The 17,624-nt window shown below is 35.9% G+C and overlaps 1 protein-coding gene and 1 non-coding gene across 2 annotated transcripts in view; both read left to right on the top strand.

The window, feature by feature from the left end:
- The window catches only part of SGCZ (sarcoglycan zeta), a 613,518-nt gene that overhangs the window by 231,614 nt on the left and 364,280 nt on the right, over window positions 1–17,624 (top strand). The window lies entirely within an intron of this gene.
- MIR383 (microRNA mir-383) lies at window positions 7,214–7,283 on the top strand. Its single transcript, NR_032204.1, has one exon. It is a non-coding gene; the product is annotated as a microRNA mir-383 (primary transcript).

The following is a 17,624-nucleotide window of genomic DNA, read 5'->3' as shown; positions in this document are numbered from 1 at the left end:
TCCTCAAGCATCTTCAAAATTGGGATGAGCCCTGCCCAAACTGAGATATAAATATAAATATAATTATAAATATAAACTGAGAATTTATATAAAACACACATATATATTATTATTTATAGTTATAAAATCAATACATCTGTGTATGTATTTAAATCACATAATTCTTTTAGGGAAAAGAAGAGAGAACAAGTATTTATTAAGCAGCTATTATGGGCCCGATACTATGCTAAAAACTTTCTAAATAGTATCCCATATGATCCCCCAAAGCTGTGAGGTAGGTGTATTATGACCCCCCATTTTACTGTGGAGGAAACTGAAGCAGAGAGAAGTATCCACCCAGGGTTACCTAGCAACAAAGTGTCTGATACCCGATTTAAACAACTTCCTGAATTCTTTATATCACATTAAAAAGTTAGTCATCAATGATGTAGACTCTTATGACAACCCAGGCCTTGGTCCATTGAAGCCCTCACTTCATTGGCTGCGAAGGCTACCTTGTGCCACAAAACTTCCAGCCGACCCTGATATGGGATTCCAGTGAGCCTCATTCCTGGTCCCACTGTAGGTTTCATTTCCAGTCACATAGGAAGTGTTTAGGTCCCACCAGCAGGTCAGATCCATCCACCTCCAATCATATACATCCAAATGAATTCATTTGTATTTTTGTATTTTTTGTATTTTTCTCACCCACTGGCTGCATTTTTTGAGACAGTGCCAGATGGAAGGGAGAAAGGGGTTCTGGGAGAAAGATTCAAATCAGAGTTTCAAAAGCAGCTTTGTTGCTTTGTCCTTCTGTGACTGGGAAAATCCTGCAAGCTCTTGGCCTCAGTTTCCCTACTCTGCTTGCTAAGCCCACTTTTACTCTGAATTCTATCATGCATTTTCCCATTGCCTTCCAATCCAACCCCTAATGCATTTTTCCACCGTGGCTGCAGCTCTCCAATAAAACTTTGGTTGCCTCAGAAGGACTTTAAGACCCTAGAAAAAATGCCTCATACAAGGAGGACCTTTTAGCCCACTGGACGATCTGTCTTTCAGCTTTCAGAAAATGCTAACAGGCTCTGTGTTGTCTTTCTATATAGCCAAGGAAGAGAGACCTGGGTGCCAACTTAGCTGTAGCTGGCGGTGGCTGAGCCCCATAAAAATAGCAAGTGCTAGATTAAGCAGCACAAAGACCAGAGCCGGAGGAGAAAGGGAGGGAGGAGGGACTTCTCCTCTCTCCTCATTAGGGCCATATGTAAGTGCTCTCTCTGGTTTGGTAGATCCATAGTGAAATCTAGTATGGGGGTAGGCTGGGGGGTTTCCCTCCCCTCTCAAAGGCCCATTGGTCCTCTGTGGCAGATTCTCTTCAAAGAGAAGATAATTAAAGAAGATTCCACCATGATGCACTGGTAAGGCAGGCCAGTGGGCAATTAGAATGCCAGGGAGCTAGTTCAGCCCTGGTGCTGCCAGGCACTTGACACACCGTGGGAAAGAACTCATTGTGACTGATTAGAGAAATGGCCCTCTTCAGGGCTGACTAACAAATACTCTCACTCAGAAGGCCCTCCAACAGGAGCAGAGGAACTCTCTCTCTCTAGGGACAGCACTAAGTTCCATTTTTTCCTTTGTAGCTCAGAAAAATGAAAATAAGTTTTCTTATCTAAATTATCATACTCTTTCCTTTTATTAGATTGTTTAATATATTAACATTTAAAGTTATGACTATTAGTTTTGCATTTTTCTCTATTTGTGTTTCTAATATTCCTTTTTCCCTAAATTAGTATGTTTTATTCTCATCTATTTTAGGTATTAATTTTTATGTGTTTCTTACATTTTTCAAAGAATATTGGGCCACAAATTCTCTCTGCCCTCTTTCCCCCAACATCTAACCTCTTGAGATTGTAATCAATCTCTTATAGATTTCACATGTACAATCATGTGAAACATTTTTTCCATATTAATCCTTTTGTGTAAGGAAACTCAAATAGTGAAAAGTTTGCTTTGAGCTAGATCAGGCTCATTTTTCACCCCCTCCACACACACCCCCACATTCCCCAGAAATAATACCATTTTTTATCATGAGTATTTTGGCATAGTTTGGGGAAATTGCTGAAAATCACTAAATCATTCCAGTTTCTCACTGTTAAGTATTCCTGTGACTGTGTAAAATATTCTGGTTCTACTTATTTTATTCTGTTTCAGTTCATATGAGTCTTTCCAGGTTTACTGAGTTCCTCCTGCTTGTCATTTCTTACAATAAAATAATATTCTATTACAATCATATATTATAACTTACTCAGCCATTCCCCAATTAATGGAACCCCCCTCACTTTCCAAAACTTTGACCCTCCTCCCTTGAAAAAGGCTGCTTTAAATATTTTTGTACATACAGGTTCTTCCCCTTTTTTCCTTTATCTCTTTGGGATGCAAACCTAGTAATAGTATTGCTGGACCAAAGGGTATATATACAACATGTTCTTTGGGCATAAGTCCACATTGCTCTCCTGAATCAGTTCACAACTTCCCCAACAGTGCATTCATATACTAGCTTTCCCATATCCACTCCCAAGTTTCGTCATTTTCCTTTTCTGTCATAAAATATCTAATAGTCATGGGGTAGTATCTCAGAATTGTTTTAATTTGCATTTCTCTAAATAATACTGATTTAGAACTTTTTTTTGTTTTGTTTTGTTTTTTTTTGCATGGCTATAGAGAGCTTTAATTACTTTGTCTGAGAACTGCCTGTTAATATTCTTTGGTCATTTATCAGCTGGAGAATGACTTACAATCCTATTTATTTGACTCATTTCTCTCTGATTTTGAGAAATGAGGCCTTTATTAGAGATACTTATAAAAACTGCATCATTATGATTACTGTGTATTAATTTCCATCCCACTTACACTGTTTAGTTTCTGACCTATACTTCAATTTCTGCTCTTTTCTATCAGCCCCACTTCCCCTCCTACTTTCCTGTAGGGTAAGATAGCTTTCTATATCCAATTGACTTCTTCACTCTGAGCCAATCTGATGAGTAAAGTTCACACACTCTCCTCTCTACCTCCCTACCTTTATTGTAAAAGCTCTTTCATGTCTCTTTTATGTACAATAATTTACTCCATTTTGTTTTTCCCTTCCTCCTCTTCCTATTGCATTTCTTTTTCTCATGCCTTAATTTAATTTAATTTTATTTTTATACCATACTATCATATTCAACTCACACCCTTTTTCTATCTATGTATACGCCTTTTAACTGCCTTAAAGACAATGTTCTTTGGTGTTACAAAAATCATCTCCCCATGTAGGGATGTACACAGTTTAACCTTATTGAATGCTTTTTTAATGTCTCTTTCCTGTTTACCTTTTTATCATTCTCTTGAGTCGTGTATTTGAGAGTCAAATGTTTCATTCAGCTCTGGATTTTTCATTAAGAATGTCTGAAAGCCCTCTATTTCATTGAATACTTATTTTTCCCCTGAAGGATTATGCTTAGTTTTGCTGGGTAAATGATTTTTAGTTGAAGACATAGCTCTTTTGTTCTCTTTTGTTGGATTCACATTCTTGCATTGATGACACTCTTGCTGGAGACACTACTGAGCTGGTGACTCTTACAGAAGGGAGATGCTTACTATGGGGACTCTTGCTCTTCTGACTGGAGATTGGAGTTTTGTTGGAGGTGAACCTCATTTCATCAGAATGGTGCATAGGGTGGTAGGCTAGGCTGCTCTCTGCCTTTTTCCTACATTTCCCTCTCATTACTATCTCTACTTTGAAGTAATAAAGCTTCTAAAACTAACAGTCTCATGATTTAATTTTAATTATTACAATTTGCCAACCCCTTTTTAGCAATTGCACAGCAAAGGGAACCCTGGAATCTCCTTCTAAGCAGGTATCTGAGCCCCCCTTTATCATATGTGACTGAGATTTCAGAAGCCTTTGCTGCTGCTTCAGATGGACCCAAAGTCTGTTTGGGGCCTGTGGGACTACACTTCACCTCTGCTCCTGCAGTCCCTTGTAATGACCTTGCAAGTTGTTTTGAACTGAAAAATTATTTTACCTTGGCTGTTTATGGGTCATACTGCCCCAGAATTCGTTTTGAAGAATTTTATCATAGCTTTTATGAAGGGTGATTTTGTTAGACATCAGATGGGGTCTGTGTACTTTCTCTGCAACCCTCTCAGAGTTCATTATCATCTTCTTTTAAGATAACACACAGTCATTCAGTTGTTTTTGCTAAATCTACCCTAGGACAATACTCTTCCTATAGACTCTTTTACTCTCTTCTTCAGTGACCAGATAACCTTTTCTCTACTATTTGTTGTCCTCTTGACTAATTTTAGAATTAAATTTAAATGATTGATTCCTTTTTTCTTTCTTACTTTTAAAAATGTTATGTGATTGTCAACTCTCTTTTTCATCTCAAGTAAGTAGTTCATACAAATCCTCTCTAATTTTCCCTCATTCAACTTTTTATTTGTTACTTCTTTTCATTGTCCTTAAAAAAAACCACCTTACCTTCTGTTTTAGAATCAATACTTTGTATTGGTTTTAAGAAAGAAGAACCATAAGGACTAGGCCATAATAGTTAAGGGATTTGCCCAGGGCCACACAGTTAGGAATTGTCTGGGGCCAGTTTTGAGTCTAGGACCTCCTGTCTCCAGGAAATTTTAAACTAGTTGAGAATAGTGAACGACAGAGAGAGACAGACAGACAGACAGACAGACAGACAGACAGTCAGAGTAGGACTTTGTTTTCTAGAGTTGATCTATGAATTATTTTAAATATAATTATTTTTCTTTTGTTGGTGGCTATATTTAGAAGTTCTGGACAGATTTCTTCTGTATTTCTTACATATGCTGTTACTCATTTATCATTTTCTTCTTGAAAACCTCTGATCCTTAAAGTAGATCTGGATGTTTTATTTTCATGGTCAGTCACTTGAGTTCGTATTGAATTCTTTTCATCAAATATGTTCATCTCTCATTCTTTTAGAAAAACTCTGTAGTGGTTTTATTTTCCTAATTGGCTAAATGAGCTTTTCATTTTAAAAAAAAATTCTCCATTCTATAATACTCAATTCATCACTAATTTCTTCCATGACTTTCATTTCACATTGGAACCATTTTGCAGTTTCTTGCTGCTAACAATTCCTGTTTTTATAAGTCTACAGGAGACTACATATTTTTAGTCATTGGCTCACTTTGTTTAAATAATAATATTTAAAAGTTGTTTTTTTTTCCTTGATCCTGTCTTTGGTTTTAGGATCCTTTCTATTGATTCAGCAGCTTGGGATCTGGTCTTTTATTAAAGCATTTTCTCTTGAAATTTTTGGTATTTCTGTCTTATTTTCTGTGTAAGGTTGTATAGAGTTTTGTCTTGGATTTCTCAGATTGGTGCTCTGCCTTATCTCCTTTAGCCACCATTGTGAGTCATAAGCAATAAAAGTCTTAGAACCCCAGTCTGCTACCAAATGCTTTGTAAGCTGGCAAAAGCTAGCAGGAGTGTTTTCTTTGTGTCTGACTTTATTATGTGACTGGTTGCATTCTGTCTAGAAGTCAAGGAAAACCAGAAGGAGGACTTTTCTGGGAAAAATTCCTAAAGCTTATATTTTTTTGGACATTTTCTAAAATCTTGCTGCAATCTCAACATATGTTCCTTTTCAGTAATTTTGATAACTATTCAAGGTTGGCTTCAATTGCTCTGTGTTGATATGTACACACTCCCACACACACCCCCTTACACCCACCCAATGCTTGTAGGGAGGGAGGTCTTGAGATTGAAGGGTTAGAAGTTCATTCTCCAGCAAAGGGCTTATTCTGGGCAAAGCTCTGTGAGCCTAAAAGGAGCTCATTGTGACAAACAGAATTTTTGGTAAGGAAAAGAACTATATCTTGGAAGCAGTATATTGGGGGGTGGGGGGGAAGAAGTGCTAAGGATGCCATAATGAAGCTTTCAGAGAAGTTGGCCATTGTTCTGAGATAAGAGGCATGGCTGGTGATGCTAGAAATATTCCATCTAGAAGGCAAGAAAGTTGCATTACTTGGGGTCTCTTGACTTTTGTTTTGCAAACAAACTTAACCATGTGAGGCATAAATACTTACTTATTCTTGGACCATTCCTATCAAGACAGCATCATCTAATGCTTATTGGTCCACTAAGGCAATGATGGCGTTAACAACAGATGGCCAACCACCAGAGCAAGAGACTGAGAAAACTAGAGACATGGCTCCCTTAGCAGAGCTAGATATGGAAGCAATGACCCTGGAATTAAAGGGCTTCCATTTAAACTCCCTCTGCTAGCTATTCTTTATATTTCTTTGGATAGTTCACACAACCTCCTTGGCACTCAGTTTCTTCATCTGGGTAATGAAAGATTTGGACTAGATATCCTCTATGGTCCTTTGCCAGTCTAGTTCCATGCTGCTATGCTCTTTGGAACCTGGGTCTGGAAGTTGCAGGATGGCAGATTCCAGCTCAATGTAAGAAAAGCCTTCAAATTTTCAGAGCTACTTTAAAGTTTAAAGCATTGCTTTGGGAAGCCATAAAAGTGAATAGCTTTCCACTAATGACCGCAAAGTGGAATAGTAAAAGTAGAAAAGTAAAATAAGTTAATGAGCAACTTTGAAACTCTGTAGCTAAACATTAATATCAAATTAAAATAGGATCTTAGACTTATTGAGTTGAACTCTTGTCTCAGTCCTCCTCCATACCATCCTCAGCATGTGGTCATCTAGGTTCCCTTTGTGTCTCTCAAGGAATGGAAACACACTGTATGAGAAGGCAGCCACTTTTGGACAGCTCTAAATGAAAGGAAGTGATATTTTATAAAGAGCTGACGCCTGTGTCTTTGTAATGGCTTCCCACTTGTCCTTGTTCTACCTCCCTTGTATACATGGTGATATTTAATGTACTAATATGTTTAAAACAGAAGATTTAGGAACAAAAGCATTAGTAACAATCAGGAGGAAGTTTTGACCTCTGTCTCCTCTCTTCCTTTGCCCCCCTTTCCCAAATATTTCATTAAAAATGTATTTTTTGTTATGACTGGAAACATCTAGTCCTGTTCCTAAAGGTCCTCCTACTGCTAATGGCTGTGGTAAGATGTATAGGATCATTGCCTAACAAGGTAGTATACACCATTTTTCAGTCTCTTAGTATGGGACCCATATGTGCCTTTGACAATATATCTGTATATTTTATGAAGATACAACAGAAGCTTTAAGTCACCTGCTCCTCAGATCAGAAGGTGATTGTGGCTTTCGGTAGACATGGAACAGCCACATCACTGGCTGGTCAGAAAGAGCAAGTGTCCTAGCCTTTGGCCTCGTGGAATCTTGGGTTTGTATCCAGCTTGAGTCCACGGGAAGTCGACTACAGTAGCCAGGAACCAGGATGCTTCAGGCAAGACTGAAAGAGCAGTTCTGAAGATTGAGTGGGTACTACATCCCTTTCGTGTGTGTGTGTGTGTGTGTGTGTGTGTGTGTGTGTGTGTGTGTGTGTGTCTGTGTCTGTGTCTGTGTAAGGGGGGAGGATATTTAAGTACTCACTCTCTGAAGATTGCTTAGTGATCTGCCCAATGAGAAAAGCAGTTTTCCATACACTGATACCCACAGAAGCACTGAAAAGAAAGATATTTCTATTGCTTCATCCTCTGTGAGAAGAGAAGTAGGTCAAGAATCCATTCTCCTCTTCCAAGAAAAAGAAAGGAAAAGAACCTTTATGTCCTCTGTCCAACAGGAAGGAGAGAGAGAAAGAGGAAGGAAGAGACCCCAAAACTATAGAAGACTATTGTCCAGAGCCTTCTATTCTCTCTTCCTCAGAGCTCCCATACTACCACTAGTCATATTCTTTTCTGAGATTCAGGTCCACTCATGTCTACTTCCCTCAGAACTGTAGTCTCATCTCTGAGAACCAGCTTGGAATATCAGCAGAGCTGTTCTTGCTTTTCAAGGCAGATTTCATCTTTGAACCAAGACCATCCTTCCCTTTTAACAAATAGTGTCATTTTCTCTATCTAGTTCCATGGCTCCTGTTGGGCCCACATTCCTAATACCTATTGTTCTAACTGGATGTCAGTAGAAGAGAGAAGCAGGTGAATCCCACCCCAAATCTCGTTCCAAACAGCTGGAGGGCACTTTGCTGCCATTTGGCACAATACTACTAAAGTTGGCTCCTCACTTCCTTTCATGATGACTGAAATTCTAAGATCATGTATAATTATGCTTTCCTAGGTAATCCACAGATGTCTGCTGTGGTCAGGAACCAGCCTCACTGGTGACTCCAGGGTTCCCGACAGGTGGCGAACAATCAGTCAAAATAAATAAAATAAAATAAAATAAAATAAAATAAATAACAAATGGAAGACAGCTTAATCATTATGGCCATGGGACTGCTTTGCATCGACAGCTGCTCTGACATTCCCAGGCATGGCATTTATTTTTATACCTATTTTCTTGGTATGCAGGTATACAAAATCAAAGAGATAATTGGAAAAGTGATACATTAACTTTTAACAAATCACTTGATTAACATTTTATATTTTTGTATTGTGATTACGGACAGAATACAAGATAAATAATTTCATCACAGGTGGCTTACTAGGGAGTTTGAGTTACTGATTTGTGTAATTGAGTCACTGAGGCATATTGAAGCTTAGTGTACCTGTACTGTACCTATATGTATTGTATGGGCCTCTGTGATTGATTTGTGTGTTGGCATCATTAGAAAGTTTTGGGCTTGGCATGTAGCTGTGGTTTTGCTGGGAATTATGTACCTAAGTAAAAGTTAACCCATGATAGTCTTTTGGGATTAGGTTTGAGGGTCTGATCTTTTGGTGATGTTTTGGGGAATAATGGTACATGTGTTTTGCTCTTGAATTATTTCTTTTGAGACTGGGGGGATAATAATCATGTCAATTCATAGGTAAGGGGCATTGATGAAAGAAGTCATGCAAGGGGGATAGAGTGGGCAGTCACATCTCGCCAAGGACCACTCTGTGGTCTCCCCAGCTACCATGTGTGACTCTGTCAAGGCGTCGTGGACTGATGGCCCCAGCAGATATCATCACACTGTCATGGTGCTACTGGATTTTTGAAACATGCATATTATACCCTGACTCCATTTCCCTATTCCCAAATGCAAGCCCTGAAAGAGCTACTTGCAGAGGCAGCAGATCCATAATTCTATCAGTGATCAGTGTAGAGAGCTCCCAGAAGAAGAGAGTCTCTCTAATCATGCTTCTATTTTCTACTTGTTTAACCTGGAACAAGTAACTCTCAAAGCCTCAGTTTTTTCATTTCTAAAATGAATTTAGGGCTAGATTATCTCAGGAGTCCTTCCTGGCTTTAAATGTTAAATGTTAATTTACATTTTCTTTTTCTTCTTGCTTTTTCTTTAACTTAATTTTTTAAATTACATGTAGAAACAATTTTGAAAATAGTTTCCTGAAATTTCATGATTCAGATTCTCTCCATTCCCCTTTCTTTGAAACAGAAATAGCCCGACATAGCTTATGAGTGCTTTCATGCAGTGTATATACGTATGTATATATGTATACATATATATATATATGTATATCCATATTCCTCATGCTATGACAGAAGATACATATCACACATACCATAAAAAACTCCTGAAGGAAATGAAGTGAAAGACATCAGACTTTGTTCTGCAATTAGATTCCAAATAGCTTCTTACTTGACTGTGGATAGCATTTTTTTTTTATCATGAGTCTCTTGGGGTTATTTTGAAACCTAGTTTTTCTGAAAATAGTTTAATCCTTCACAGTTGATCATTGGACAGTATGTCTATTACTTTATACACTGTTCTCACTTTACCTTGCATCAGTTCATATAAGCATTTCTAGCTTTTTCTGAACTCATTCTTTGCATCATTTTCTATAGCACAAGAGCATTCCATTATGACCATATACCACAATTTGTTCTGCCATTCCCCAATTGATAGACACCCTTCAAGTTTCCAATTCTTTGCTATTACAAAAAGAACTGAGAAAAATATTTTAACTAATCTATTTATTCAGAGTTATCCTCCTAAAAATTATCTTATTGAATTAGAAAAAATGACAACAAAATTAATTTGGAAAAACAAAATTTTGATCAGGAATGCCAAAGGAAATCATGAAAATGAAAATGGGGACACTAATAAAATGTTGGTGGAACTGTGAACTGATACAAGTATTTTGGAAAGCAATCTGGAATTATACTTGAGTTATAAAACTGTATATCTTTTGACCAATAATACCACTATTAGATTTATTTCCTAAGGTAATCAAGGAAAAAGGAAAAAAAAAACTATATGTTCTAAATATTTGTAGCAGCTCTTTTTGTTCTAGCAACCAACTGGAAATTGAAGGGAAGTCCATCAATTGAGGAATGGATGAGCAAATTGTTGTATATGATTACAATGGGATAATATTGTGCCATAAAAAATGACAAATGAGTTGATCAACAAAACAAAACAAAACCCAGAAAGACATATGAAGTGATTCAATATGAAGTGAACAGAACCAGGATTATGTTGTACAAAATAACAATAATAGATGATGATCAACTGTGAATGACTTAATTTATCAGCAAAGTAAGGATCTAGGACAACTCCAAGAAATGTCTGATGAAACAGTACATCCACCATCATAAAAGGGGCAGGCAGAGTCTGAATGCAGATTGAAACATACTTAATTAAACATATTTCACTTAATTTCCTCCATGTATTTTTCTCTAGTGGCAGTAGTATGTGTCTTATTTTGCAACATGACAAACAAGGAATATATATATGTATATATTATATGATAATGTATGTATAAACTATAATTAAGCCTTCTTGGGAAGGGGAGAGGGGTATGAAGGTGGGAAATTTATTTTTAAGTTTATTAGTTTCTTGTTGAATAGGAAGATTTTGAAAAGAAGTAGTGTTGATGATTATCATATCAAAAAAGAAAGAAAGAAAAGGACATTAATGAATCATTTAAAAATACAAATAAGATAACAAAAGAAAATACAGAAAGGGACCCAGACAAGCAAAGCATTGTTGGGACTACCATGTTAAATTTGAAATATACATAGGTATTAAAAGCTGAATGTAATGAGGTTCACAATTTCATATGTTGTCCTTTTTCTGTTCTTTGATTGTAGAAATGTTTGTGCTTATTAATAGTTATCAATTTCATAGTAATAAAAGAGATTTTTTAAAATTGTACAACTAGTTCCTTTTCCCCTATCTCTTATCTCTTTGCAATTCAGACTCAGGAATGGTATTGCTGGCTCTAAGGTATACATAATTTGATGACCCTTTGGGCATGGCTCCAGATTGCTCTCCAGAATGGTTGTATCAGTGCACAGTTCTACCAACAGTATATTAGTGTCCAATTTTTTTCCATATCCCCTCCAACATTTATCATTTTCCCTTTTGGTCACATTAGCCAATCAGATAGGTATGGTGTGGTATCTCAGAATTGTTCTAATTTGCTTTTCTCTAAACAATAGCAATTTGGAGCATTTTTTTTTTCATATAAGTAGTCTAAAAAATTTGACATAAATGAAACCTTTGTCAGAAATACTATCTATAAAATATTTTTTACAATTTGTTGTTTCCTTCTAATTTTGATTGTATTGATTTGGTTTGTACAGAAACCTTTAAATTTAATGAAATGAAAATTATTCTTTTCTTTTCTCATTATGTTTTTTGTATCTTGTTTGCTCATAAATTCTTCACTTATACATAAATCTGATAGGTAAACTTTTCTGTGTTTCCAAATCTGTTTAGAATATCATCCTTCATTTTTAGATCAAGCATTGATTTTGATTTTATCTTGGTATATCATTTGAGATATTGGTCTAAAATGCTTAATTTATGCCATATTCTTTTATAGTTTCCTCAGTCATTTTGGTCAAAGAGTGAATCCCTAAATAGTTTGGGTTTATCAAACATGAGGTTACTGTGGTCATTAACTACTTTGTGTTAATTATCTAATTTATTCCATTAGTTTACTACTACTCCTCCTCCTATTCCTCCTCCTCCTCCTCCTCCTACTACTACTCTATTTCTAAGTCAGTACTAGATTGTGTTGGTGATTACTGCTATAAAGTATAATTTGAGATCGGGTACAGCTAGGCTTCCTTCCTTCAGGTTTTGTTCTTCATTAATTCCCTTGATATTCCTGATCTTTTTCTCTTCCAGATGAATTATACTATTACTTTTTTCTAGTTCTTTCTAGGAAATAGTTTTTAGGTAATTTGATTTGTATGGCACTGCATAAGCAAAGTAATTTAAGTAGGATTGTCATTTTTATTATATTGGCTTGGCCTATGAGCAATTACTATTTTTAATTGTTTAGGTTAATCAATATTTATGTATTTCCATGATCTATGAGTCTAGCAATATGAGAATGTTCTGAATGAGCACAAATTGAAAATGTCTCACCTTTAGTGGGCAGTTGACATGAATCTATGGGGCAGAAAAAAATCCATTACCTGGAGATCAGCTTTCTGGGGATGAGTTCCTATCTTCTGGGCCAGGCAAATTCCTTTGGTGAACTATATACATATTCATAAATTGGATCCCCAAAGACCATGTCACTTTGAGAAAAAGTCATGTCCTTAGGAGAAGGATAATCCTTTCATTGGTATACATTTTAATGGGATGAATAGTCTCCTTCTCTGTGTCAGCGACCCATGGTTCTGTCCTGGGCCATTTTCTGTTCCCTGTCTGTGCTTTCACCTGATAATCTCATCAGTTCAGATATCTTTTCTACATATATTAATTTATACCAATATATCCAGCCCTAATCTTTCTCCTGGGATCCAGTTTTACATTACCATGTATCTTTTGTACATCTCCAACTGGATATCCCACAGGCATCCCAAGCTCATTATATGTAAAACTGAGCTCATTATCTTCACTTCACTACAAAGCAAGAAGTTTCTGAATTTCCACATTATTGTAGATAGTTCTACCATAATACTAGTAACTCTAACTGGCAACCAAGGTATCATCCTTTACTCTCACCCCACTTACCCAATCTGTTGTTGGATCTTGTTGTGAATTTCATAGTTGATATCATATACATCATTTCTCTCTAATCACTGCTACTACCACCATTCTTTCAGACCCTTGTAATATCATTTCTAGACTATTGCGATATCTACCTGGTTGTTCTCCCTTATTTGTTTTTCCCCACTCCATTCTGTCCTCCATTTATCTGCCAAAGTTATCATCTTATGAATCCAAAGATCCCATCTTTTTGGACAAGATTTCACTGTATGACAACTGTTGGGAGAATTGGAAAATGGTTTGGCAGAGACTGTGAATAGGTCCGCATCTCAAACCATAAACCAAGAAAAGGTCAAAATGGGTATATAATCTAAATATAACAGATGGTACTATTATAAACAAATTAGAATATCATTTGTTTTGTCTGTACAAAAACCTTTTAATTTAATATAATCAAAATTACCCATTTTGCATTTTCTAATACTCTCTATCTCTTGTTCTTCCTTTTTCCGTAACTTTAGCAATTTGTTTTCCCAAATCATCTTTTAAATTAATTTAATAGTGTTTAGCTGACCTAGGAGGCTAGCCACTAGTGATTTTTTTTTTTACAAAACCACTAATGAAATGAAACAAAAGAGAAAAAATAATATGGACCTTTGTTCTATGAGACCCCTTTCAACTCCAGCAATGATAAGGGAAGAAGATACTAAGAGTCACGGTTTTTAGATAATTTTGACTGAGAGTAAATACATTAAATGCGTTATCTTTGCCCAAAAGCCAGTTAATGGACATGATGGTATGAGGGCTGAATCATAATAATCATGATATTCTTGCTGTAATCCTGATCAGAAAAAAAATAAAGTTGCTATCAGCTAGAAGAATGATTAACAGTTATTATTTGAAGAGGCAAAGAAAAAAAGCTATTGTGTTTTTTTGGGGGGATAAGTATTTTATATGCCCCCAAGCTACAAGAAATATGCCACATGACATTCAGTCATCATGTATTTTAGTACTACGGATAATTATTAGCCAAAAGACCATGATGAATCTTATGTGCCAACACCAATAGCTGAAGATGAACTTACTAGAGAAATTCCATGAAAATCTTGAAAAACAAGATGCTCCTAAACAAATTAACATATTGGAATGCTTGGTGGCTTCAGTGGAAAGGTGAGAAAAAATATTATGACTCATGATAGATTAATGAGAAAGTCTAAAGAATTTGGAGATTATTCAGAAGAATCATGCTTCTGCATCATGTACAATTTTGAAAAAAAGAATCATCAATTGCCATATGGTAGGCATGGAAACAACCAAATAACATAACAAAGAATGCAATTGTTTACATTTTGTCAGTTAGGAAAATATTTACAAAGGATCTAGGGTTATCTCTGAATGTTTTTCTGCACTTCATACTCTCAGTTTGTTAGGGTCAAGTTCGGAACAAACGATATGACAAAAGAAAGATGATTCATTCCAGAATTAAACTATTGAAAATGAATAATTGGAAATGAACAACAAAAATGACATTATAATTATTATAATTTCATTTTGAAGTTAAACTAATACAAATTAATTGCAACAATAAGTTGAACAAAAGAGTTCAGAAAACACTGTAATCAGCAATCATTTGACTTTTTTTCCCCACAATGGAAAGAGAAGGCTATCAAAGGCAACACTAGCATAGAACACAATTTTCTTCAAAATATGAATGAGTGATGCACAGTTTAAATAGTGTCATCTTGTAAAAGAGAGAAAAGCAATGAAGTTTTCAAAGGGGAAAAATTTAATGTTAAGAAGATATCCTACTAAGCAGTTATCCCAAGAGCATTCCAAGGTCACAATGGAAAGATTCCCAACAACAAGTTCAACAAAATTCTCCATAAAGGTTGGTACAACATTAACACAGCCCATAACATCACAGCCCTGGAGGTCTTTATAGTGCAGAAAGAGCTATCACTAAAGAGCACAGAGACAAGAAAAACATCTGGATTGGATCACGGGTAGATAGAGGAAATCTATGCTAGAGCAACATAATTAGGAGGGTGTTGATGGATGGATACTCATAGTTTTTCACAGCACCAACAAATCTGAGATATGAAAGATATATTCAGGGCCCTCCCCATACCTCAGAGATCTCAGTATAATATAGCTCACAAGTTGTCATCCAACCTTTGTTTGAAGACCTCCAAAGGAAAGGAAGGGAGGGGAGAAATGCATCACTTATTGAGGCAGCCCATTCTACTAATCAACAATACTAATTGGCAGGAAGTTTTGCCTGATATCAAGCCTAAAAAAATACATATTTGACATTTTGACCCTTTGCTCCTGGTTCCACCTATCTGGATACAAATGAAAGAATTATAGTCCCTTTTCCAAATGATATCCTTTGATTTACTATGGCACACTTATATATATATATATATATACATATATATATATATATATATGTATATATATATATATATATAAAACTTTTCATTCTGTGCCTCCACCTCATTGATGTGTCTCTCCTTTCCCAGATCAAGTATGCCTTCTTTCTTTAATTGATATTTATATGACAGATTCAAGGCCTTTAAATAATTTGTCCTCTTCTGAATACTCTTCAAAATATCTTTGTAACCCATGTAGTCTAGATAAGACTTGACACTAGCAGAGTATGACAGCAATATCCCCTCCATGTTTTTGTAGGCTGTTCCCTGTTTCTCTTTTAAGAAAGCCCAACATTGCATTACCTTTTTTTTTTAATCTCTCATTTCCACCTTAGGGTCAATACTATGTATTTGTTTCAAAGCAGAAGAGTAGTAAGTGTTAGCCTCACACAGATAGGTAGTGTCTGAGGTCACATTTTAACCCAGAACCTCCTGTTTCTAGGTCTGGCTCTCAATCCACTGAGCCACTCAGCTGTCCCCTGCCTTTGGAGCTGCATAATACATTATGATTCATATTGAGCTTGCAGTATTCACTGAAAGCACCAATTTTTTTTTTTTAAGTAACACTGCTATCTCATATTGGCTGCCCCACCTTGATCTTGTCAAGTTGATTTTTCAAACCCACGTTATATGGCTCTTTATGGTATTCAGATAGCAAATTTATGGTATCTTCACCAATGCATTCTAATACTCTAGCCCTTTAAGATTAATTTGGATCTTGGTTCTGTCATCCACTGTTTTAGTTATCTGTCCTTGTTTTGTTTCATCTGAATATTTGATATGTACACATCTAGTCTTTTATCTAAGTCATTCATAAGAACATTGAACAGAGCAAACTCAGGCAAAGATTCCTAGAGACCTGCTATATTGACATTGGAACATTAACAACAATCATTCCAGCCATTCTGAATATCTCTCCATCTTATACATGAAAAGAGTTAGGAATATTTTATGAAAATGCTTGTTAAAATCCAGGTAAACTATATTAATAGCATTCCATTTCTTTCTACTACTTTAGTAATCTATTAATAAAAGAAAATGGGGTGAGTTTGGCCTGACCAATTCTTGGTGAAGCTATACTGAATCTTCATTATTATCAGTTCCTCTTTCTAAATGTTTGCTCACCATCTGTTTAATGATCAATTTTGGAATTTTCCCAGGAACAGAAGTCAAGCTTACTCTTCTATAGCTTAGACTATTCTCTTTCTTCCTTACTTTCTTTCTCTCCTTCTTTCTTTCTTTGTTGAAGATTGAGACATTTGTTTTTCATTCTCTGTATTGTACTTCTCTTGCTTTCCGTGATCACTGTAATATCATTGATAGTGATAAAAATCTGCCAGTCCTTTCACATCTCTAGGAAGCAGTTCATCTCGGTCATTTTTCAAAGGCAGCAAAGTGTTCTTTGACTATCTGTTTACTTTTCCTGGTTATCAACTCCATGTTAGTCAGTTGTTTTAACATTTCTGTTGTAAAGAAGAATTTATTATTTCATTGTCCTTTGCAAAACAAAAACAACAAAATAAAATAAATAAGATTTAAGAAACTCTTGTCTTCACTCCCTTATCAGGTATCATCTGCCCAAAGTAAGTTATATCCTTTTATTTTATCCTCCTTTTCTTCTAATAGCAACTTTTAAAAATGAAACAAACCAAAAAGAGAAATGAAACCTCTTTTATCTACCTTCCTTTACACCTCAGCTCATTCTCACCTATGACATTGCTGACTCTATAAAATTCTGACAGATGTATTCATCTTCTGTTTCCTGGCCTTGGATCATTTTATATGATTCCCACTTTCTTGTACCCCTTTAAAAATATGCTGGTTGTTGAGTTCTCTTTGCATCCATATGAATATCTTCAGACAAATCCAATTTTTATTGTTTATTCAAAAATTAATTTGTAACAACCTCTCATCTCTCTTGGGATGATTTTCCAGGAAACATTTTACTGAATAGGATACTATATATCTTCCCTCTACATTCTTTTGCCGGGAGCCATCAAAGACCACACTGTTTGACACGGTCCACGTGGAAGCCAGGGACTGCAAAGCAGCCCCCAGGAAGGATGGAAACACCCACTGAAACCCCCCAAGTGATTTTTCTTATGAATATCCCCTTATTATTGTAATTTCTATGATTATTATTCTTACTTAGCCACAGGAAAAATAGATGAGAGCAACATGTTTGCAGGGTTAATACATATGTC

The sequence above is a fragment of the Monodelphis domestica genome, chromosome 6 (genome assembly GCF_027887165.1).
Source record: "Monodelphis domestica isolate mMonDom1 chromosome 6, mMonDom1.pri, whole genome shotgun sequence".
Classification (NCBI taxonomy): Eukaryota; Metazoa; Chordata; class Mammalia; order Didelphimorphia; family Didelphidae; genus Monodelphis; species Monodelphis domestica.
This window is presented reverse-complemented; position numbering and strand designations above follow the sequence as displayed.